This window comes from Herpailurus yagouaroundi, unplaced genomic scaffold (genome assembly GCF_014898765.1).
Source record: "Herpailurus yagouaroundi ecotype Mexico unplaced genomic scaffold, PumYag 210, whole genome shotgun sequence".
Taxonomy (NCBI): Eukaryota; Metazoa; Chordata; class Mammalia; order Carnivora; family Felidae; genus Herpailurus; species Herpailurus yagouaroundi.
This window is the reverse complement of record NW_024412441.1, coordinates 13,178,505-13,186,786: the sequence shown is the minus strand read 5'-3', so window position 1 is coordinate 13,186,786 and position 8,282 is coordinate 13,178,505. Positions and strand designations below refer to the sequence as shown.

At 46.5% G+C, this 8,282-nt stretch overlaps 1 long non-coding RNA gene across 1 annotated transcript; it reads left to right on the top strand.

Moving 5' to 3' along the window:
- The first annotated feature begins 4,394 nt into the window (after positions 1-4,394).
- Positions 4,395-6,106, top strand: LOC121016205 (uncharacterized). The gene is made up of 2 exons (XR_005784162.1): positions 4,395-4,846; positions 5,745-6,106. It is a non-coding gene; the product is annotated as an uncharacterized LOC121016205 (long non-coding RNA).
- The last annotated feature ends 2,176 nt before the right edge of the window (positions 6,107-8,282 follow it).

The window sequence follows — 8,282 nt, the reverse complement described above, 5'->3', positions numbered from 1 at the left end:
AAATTCCAGAACACAACAACACTAAATGTTGGCAAGGATGTGGAGCAAAAGGAATTCTCATTCATTGCTGGTGAGAATGCAAAATGGTATAGCTATTTTGGAAGACAGATTGGCAGGGTTTTTTTTTAATTTTTTTTAATGTTTATTTATTTTTGAGACAGAGAGAGACAGAGCATGAATGAGGGAGGGTCAGAGAGAGAGGGAGACACAGAATCCGAAGCAGGCTTCAGGCTCTGAGCTGTCAGCACAGAGCCCGACGCGGGGCTCAAACTCCCGGACCTCTTATTCATAACTGCCCAAACTTAGGGGCAACCAAGATGTCCTTCAGCAGGTGAATGGATAGAAATAAACTGTGGTCCATCCATATAATGGAATATTATTCAGTAGTAAAAAGTAATGAGCTATTAAGCCATGGAAAAACATGGAGGAAACTTCAATGTATATTATTCAGTACAAGAAGCCAATCTGAAAAGGCTCCATATTGTATGATTCTAACTACTTGACGTTCTGGGAAGGGCAAAACTATGAAGACAGTAAAAAGATCAGTGGTTTCCAGGTGCTAGTGGGGAGAGAGGGATGAACAGCAGAGCACAGAGGATTTTGAGGGCACTGAAACTCTGCATGATACCATAATGGTGGGTACATGTCATTAGAAATTTGTCCTGACCCATAAAATGTACAACAAAAAGTAATGGCTCACACATACTGTGGACCTTGATGGTGGTAGTGCATGGGGGGAGGGGGGGAGGGCTTAGGAGGGAACTCTGTACAGCCAGCTCCATTTTTCTAGAAACCTAAAGCTGCTCTAAAAGTCTATTAATTTTAAAAATCTACATAAATAATTAAGAGCAGAGAATGATAGGCACCATAAGAGATACTTAGGTTTAGGTATGGGAACATGAGGAAGGGGGGGCACTTAGCCAAGTTAAAGCCATCTCCACAGAGCCAAGGTGAGGGGGCAGGGGAGGCATTCCAGGACAAGAGAACAGCAAGTGGGTGCAGTCCTGAGTAACGACCGCCCAGAAGACTGGGATCCCTGCCTCTGCAGGCCTGCACACCTTTTCCCTGCAGGTACACAATACACAGGGGGATGACCTATGGTCAGAAGACTGCATGGCATGCAAGAAGCCAGAGCAAGGGAGGAAGTGATCCCGGGTAGTGAGCTGACAGAAGGCCTCGGTGGCCTCCTGCCAGTCCAGGCCTCACCCTGCCCAGGGCCGGGATGCTTTTGGATGGAGGCTGATCCCCAGAGGTAGTGCTGGAGAGTCTGCCCCATTGCCCCTGTCATCCATAAGTCCTTTCCGCAGGTTGGTTGATGCAATTCAGTTGGCTACTGTTAATCTTGCTTGGACAAATTATTCAAATTGTTCAACCTCTCTGTATGTATTTACTCATCTACAAAACGGGGATAATAAAAGCTACCTTGCAGAGCTCAATGGTGAAGATGAAGAATCTGTGAGGTAGTGAAGCTACGTGAAGCCCCTCTCCCAAAAATAGTAGCTGTTCAATAGATAGTTAATTTTAATTGCCGTTGTTTGTATTGTTTTGATTATTCCTCACCAGCCTGTGAGCCTCGTCAGTTCTTTAAGGGACAGAGGTAGAGCAGAGGAGTGGCCTATAAAGTGGTCTAGGGCACACAAACAATCTGTGTAATCCCAGGCAAGTACTGTGAGAACCAGAGAGGAAATTCCAGGAGGAGAAAAAACTTTTTAAATGACTTACTAAGGTGAACTGAGCACATGTGGAGCTGGCGGTGGTTTTACGAGTTCAAGAGAATGGGCAAGAGACAACTGAGATGAGTGAGGACAGGGAAATCAAGGGGTCTGGACATATGGGAGGTCTCCTATATTGAACTCCACACCTCCCAAAACACTGAGTTGCCCACCTTCTGACCCAAAGCACTGGCTATACGAGGAAGGAAATTGCCTCTAGGAAGGGACCTCTGTTCCTAGAGCAGCCATGATCTTGATGAGCAAGACGAAATGACTCCATCTGTCCCAGAAACAGAGAGTGCAGACCAGAGGAGGGGAAGAAAATTCTGTATTTTCTCCTGTATTCCCTTTCTTCCAGCCTTCCCATATTTGACAGCCTCCATTTTCTTACTAGTGGAGGGGAAAAAAGACAACTAAGATTTTTCTTGAATCTTGGCAACAGAGCTCAGACTTTTATTAGTGTGCAGTAAAAATGGCACTGACCTCAGTAACAAATAAATTAAATCCTGGTTGGCTTGGAGTTTAACATCTTGGCCTTTCTAAGTTCACTTACCAAGTGATTTACTTCCTTAGCTCCTTTAACCCAATATCCCCAGCAGCTGACCTTCCAGTGGTTATCATTTATCTTGCCTCAGGGATACAGATCAAAGACAAAGCTGAAAATGGGTCTTAGAAATATTCATGAAGATTAGGGGCGCCTGGGTGGCTCAGTCCGCTCAGGTGATGATCTCATGGCTTGTTTTTGTTTTTTTTTTTTTTTTTTTTTTTTTAATTTTTTTTTTTTTTTCCAACGTTTATTTATTTTTGGGACAGACAGAGACAGAGCATGAACGGGGGAGGGGCAGAGAGAGAGGGAGACACAGAATCGGAAACAGGCTCCAGGCTCTGAGCCATCAGCCCAGAGCCCGACGCGGGGCTCGAACTCACGGACCGCGAGATCGTGACCTGGCTGAAGTCGGACGCTTAACCGACTGCGCCACCCAGGCGCCCCATCATGGCTTGTGAGTTTAAGTCCTGCATCAGGCTCTGAGCTGGCAGTGTGGAGCCTGCTTGGGATTCTCTCCCCCTTTCTCACTGCTGTTCCCCCTGCTTGCAAGCTCTCTCTCTCTCTCATGCTGAGAGCTAGCTCCCTGTCTCTAGCTAAAAAAGAATTCACTTAAGGGATGGGCTATACAGAAGGAGATTTAAGTTGGGAAGTGGTGACCTGGGACCCAATTCCTGAACCTGTTCCTCATCAATAGAGTGACCTTGAGCAAGTCACATTACTTCTCTGAGCCTAAGTTCCCTCTCTGTGAAACAGAGGTTGGAGGGCTGGCTCAGGACACCCAGCCAGCTTGCCATTTATTTACCATGTCGCCAAATATTTATTCAGGTCTTGTCCTTCCAATCTCCTCAATGCCTTCAGTAGTCTAAGGATACCTGTTTTGATCATTTCACCATAGATAGTAACTGTCTCAGAACTGTTCAGTCTCCTCATCTGCAGCAGGGGTGGAGTAATGACCTAAGGTTCAGTGACGCCTCTAGTTACTGGCTCAGGGCTCTGCAGAGCAGCTGGCGGTGATGTTCCTGGGAAAGGAGCTGGAGGCTGCTACAGTTTGGCTATTTCCCTGAACAGCTGGTGTGGAGAGTAGAGAGAGCAGGACAACCTCTGAGACTCTGGCCAACTTCAGTATGTATTAAGGGCAACCCAGATGGCTGCTAGCCAACAACCCAGGCCTGTGTAATTTGCACACTGTAGTTTCTCCTTCTGAAGGTCTCTCTCTCCGGTATATAGTGACAGAAGTTTGTTTCATTCCCCTTCTGCACCTGCCCACCTGAGTGAGGCCTCAACTTGAGTCTCTATCTCCACATGGATCCTCATGAGTCCCTTCCTTCCCCAGGGCCAATCTGTGACCCCTCACACAGGCTCCAAGACGATCGTGCTTTCTTGAGCAGGCTGTAGGGGAGGAGGTCTAAGGGAAGATCACATTCCCTTGCCCCACTGTGTTGCAAGTGTGGCTGTAGCTTCTTATTTTGCTAAAGCTGTAAGTTAATAAAACTGCTGAAAGCTGGGGATTGGCAAAAGAGAGTTACAATCACAGAATAAAGACAATTAAGTTGGGGGTGCCTGCATGGCACAGTTGGTTAAGCATCTGATTTTGTCTTGATTTCAGCTCAGGTCATGATCTTGCAGTGGTTTGTGAGATCAAGCCCCACATTGGGCTATGCACTGACAACGTGGAACCTGCTTGAGATTCTGTCTCTTCCTCTCTCTGCCCTCCTCTCTCTCTCTCAATCTCTGTCAAAATAAGTAAATAATCATTAAAAAAAAAAAAAGTTGGAGGAGGCTGCCTATAAACTCTCCTAGAGCCCACTGACCCATGGCCTGGGTCCCCTGCCTGCCTTCTCCCTCCACAGCCTTCACGCCTGCCATCTGACTACAGAGCTAACCTAACTCCCAGACAGGGGGGCCCTTGGCCAGACTCCCCTACCTGGAGTCCAGCCCCCACCTCTTTGTCTTTTTCCTAGAGAAGAGGAAAGCTCCTCCTCCACAAAGTGAACCCTAGAAGAACTTCTGCAGTGAGTGTGGTAGCTTTGTCTGCCCATTGGAAAGACAGCCTTCTATATTAGTATGCACAGCCATTTATTTCTTCTTGTCTCCATTTGTCCATTCTAGAATCAGCTCTGAGTTTTCCTCTGCATAACCAAAAAGCCCAGTGTTTTTCCCAAAACAAAAAAACGGTCTTTTCTGGTAGGTAGATTTTCCTCTTCCTTTGCTAAACAGAAAATAGCTGAGGCTTTGGAATTACTGTGTTCCCTGCTTCAAGCCCTCCAAGTTGCAGTGGTATCAGGGTCTGATAAAGAGAGCACCCCATCATATAAGTAATGATCAGACATGAATAACCATATTTGGACCAGTCATAGTTGAAGGCAGAAGGTGCCAGGCAGCCTAGCACATGGCTTCATCAGCCAGCAGGACCAAATTATCCCTGTGTTTACTTTTTTTTAAAAAGGCACTGACCTATGAATAAATAGCACTTGACATTGAAAATTGCCACATTAAATACCCTGCTCCTCTCCCCGATTATAGCAGCCTCCGGAGCTCTTCCAAATTGTCACCTAGGATGAATATGACAGCAAACAATGCTTTAAAAGTAAGTAATCTGCTCTATAATTATTTTAGCGGCTGCAACTGCCAACCAGCAGGATCACTTATGAAAAAGGATGCAGTCGTTCCTTATTAAAAATGCATGAATATAGTCTCTTGATTGTGGAAATAATCAGCAGACTATCTAATGTAACAAGACTTAGCCACAGAAGAATTAATTAGGGTGAAATTGATTAAGGAAAAGAGGGTAAAAATCTATCTGTGATGATTCAGGCTCCGATTAAACTCAAGCATTAATTCTCACATTCTTTTCAAATTAAGAGCCTCAATCTAAATGCTCTGCATTAATATTCCAGTGTACACCACCCTCCCTTAAAACCAAAGAGAAATGCAAGACATTTCTAATGAAAGCTAAAGATGATGTTCTTGTTGACTATAAAGCCTCTGTCTTAAGGATTTCAGGAGATTGGAGTTTTAATTATTATTTTAAATAAAGGGGCAAGGAGTTGGAGTGGGTGTAGTGAAATCCCCAAATTCATTCTGGTTTTGAACACTTAGCACTTCTGTCAGGAGATTTCTGACAGAAATCTAAAGGACAAACTAAAGGAAGCATGCAACACAAAAAATTATGTGGCAGCCTCCTGAATTCTCTTTGTTTTGCAGTGACCTGCTCTGGTACAGATAAGGGGAGCTTGAAGGGGTCATATGTATTCCATCCTTCACCCTGAGGCAGAGCTCTATCAAACCAGAGACCCATCCATAATTATCTACCATCTCCTGAGAGGCCTGCGGGCGCTCCACAACTCCCTTGGTAACACCGGCAGCTAATATATTCCCAGCTCCAGAATATGTCCTTCCCCCTCCCCCTGCAGCCATTAAAGGATGCTAGTGAGGAGAAGCTTCCCGCATCACTGATTTTTCTCTTTTCATTTTTCCTCCCTTAGGAGCCAGCTCTGTGGTTCCCGGCTCTCCCCAGCCAAACTGTGCTTATGTTTCATAGGGTCACTGACCTTTCTTTCCTTGCTGCTCCAACAACTGCTATCTTTGCAGCTCTTCTTCCATCTGCTGCCTTGTTTTTTGTTCCATGGCCATTGTGGTTGAGTACGTCCTTTGTCTGAGCTGGGACAGACAACTCCTGGCTGAGAATTATCCCGGAAGGCTCAGAGCCGTCCCTCTGTGCAGTATGCAACCACTCAACACCATCTGGGGGACCCACTAGCCAAGATGCTCTGAGGTGGGGCACTCAGGGTTGCCAGCCTTATCAGTGAAATATGGAAAGACAGAAATAAAGAAGCAATTTCAAGACCTTTGGCCTGAATATGATCTTCTTTTCTCTTTGCCACCCTAGAAGGTAATCATGGTCAGAGTGGGAGATAGAGTTGTTCAAGAGGCCTCCAAGCAGAATCTATTTCCACTTTGGGTAGTCTAGCCAGGTCTCCCTGAGGAGTTTGTCAAGCAGTGTGGCCTGGGAGAGAGCATTCCAGACGGAGGGGACGGTGTAAGGGGATCTGGAAACAGCATGAATATGGCAGGCTTCACTTTCCTAGGCCTACAAGGGAAATCTCATTTATATTTATTATAAAATATCCATGATGCTTTTCTCCCCCACAGACCTGCTTGCTAGTCTCAACTGCTTCAAGCATAGCTGGGCAGATGTCATTGGAGGAATCTGGGGTAGGCCACAAAAGAGCTATAGGGAGCTACCACTGAGAGCCTCAGGGAGAAGTCCACATACTACCTCAGGAACACAGTCATACTCTCCTAGAGCCTGGCTCCACTGCCCATACCTCCAGCCCAACGCTCACCGTACGTGACTTTGAATGACAAACGAGGAATATGGCAAGGTGGCAAGGCCCTGTCTCCCCTCTCAGGATGTTCCTTCCCTTCTATGTAAATTTGTGGTTGCAAATTGTCACGAGGAGGCAGGGACCCCAAAGCAGTCCAGCCCTAAATGCAAATATTAATGGGGGAAGGGAAGGATGGTCATCCTAACAACACCCATCCACAGAGCCAGCATCTCAGACTCAACCAAAAGGTCCTGTGCCCTACACAAAGGCTACCATGGCCATAACCAATCCTCTTCCTCTTCTCTCTCCCCTCTCTTTTACACTATTCTTCTCCCATCTTTCCCTCAATTTGGTTATTAGCAACCTGATTCTAAGGACCTACCCAAGACTTAGACTTTATCCTTGGTACTGAGGAGGATGCAAGAGAAAAAGATGTGAACCCTGCTCTCCAGGATTTCACAGGTGGTCAGGAGAATGACATGAACCCACAGCAAGTGACAAACCATAATAGAGGAGCCACCAATTTAACATTGATGTCAGAAAGGAGCAACCCTTGGAATATGGGCTGGGGTAATCAGGAAGACTCTGGGGAATAGGTGGGACTTGAATTAAGTCTTGAGGCTCAGTTGGCATCACATAGATTGAAGGGAGAAAGGAAAGATTCTAAGGAAGGGTGGGACAGCAAAAGCCCAGGCTGGAGAGCAGGTTAGAGGACCCTTCAGTCTGACTGCAAGGGAAGATAATGCTGGGGAGTAAGGAAGCCAAGCTTCGCAAAGCCTTGAATGCCAGCTATGGAGGTTTGGATTTTAAGCTAAGTTATTGGTTATCAAACTTTAGTGTGCTGCAGCATTCCCTGGGGTACTGGCTAAAGTGAAAGATTCCCAGGCCCCAGACTCAGTAGGCATGGCATTTTAAAGTTTATTTATTTAGGGGCGCCTGGGTGGCGCAGTCGGTTAAGCGTCCGACTTCAGCCAGGTCACGATCTCGCGGTCCGTGAGTTCGAGCCCCGCGTCGGGCTCTGGGCTGATGACTCAGAGCCTGGAGCCTGTTTCCGATTCTGTGTCTCCCTCTCTCTCTGCCCCTCCCCCGTTCATGCTCTGTCTCTCTCTGTCCCAAAAATAAATAAATGTTGAAAAAAAAAATTTTTTTTTAAATAAATAAATAAATAAAGTTTATTTATTTATTTTGAAAGGGGGGGGAGTGGGAGGGGCAGAGGGGGAGGGGCAGAGGGAGAGGGAGAGGGAGAGAGAGAATCCCAAGCAGGCTCCACACTGTCAGCAAAGAGCTCAACCCAGGGCTCAATCTCATGAACTGTTGAGATCATGACCTGAGCCAAAACCGAGAGTCGTATGCTTAACCGACTGAGCCACCCAGGAATGGGAGGGCATTTTATTTTATTTTTTTTTTTTTCTTTAATTTATTTTTTTTTTCAACGTTTATTTATTTTTGGGACAGAGAGAGACAGAGCATGAACAGGGGAGGGGCAGAGAGAGAGAGGGAGACACAGAATCGGAAACAGGCTCCAGGCTCTGAGCCATCAGCCCAGAGCGGGAGGGCATTTTAAATAAGCACCTCAGGGGCGCCTGGGTGGCGCAGTCGGTTAAGCGTCCGACTCCAGCCAGGTCACGATCTCGCGGTCCGTGAGTTCGAGCCCCGCATCGGGCTCTGGGCTGATGGCTCAGAGCCTGGAGCCTG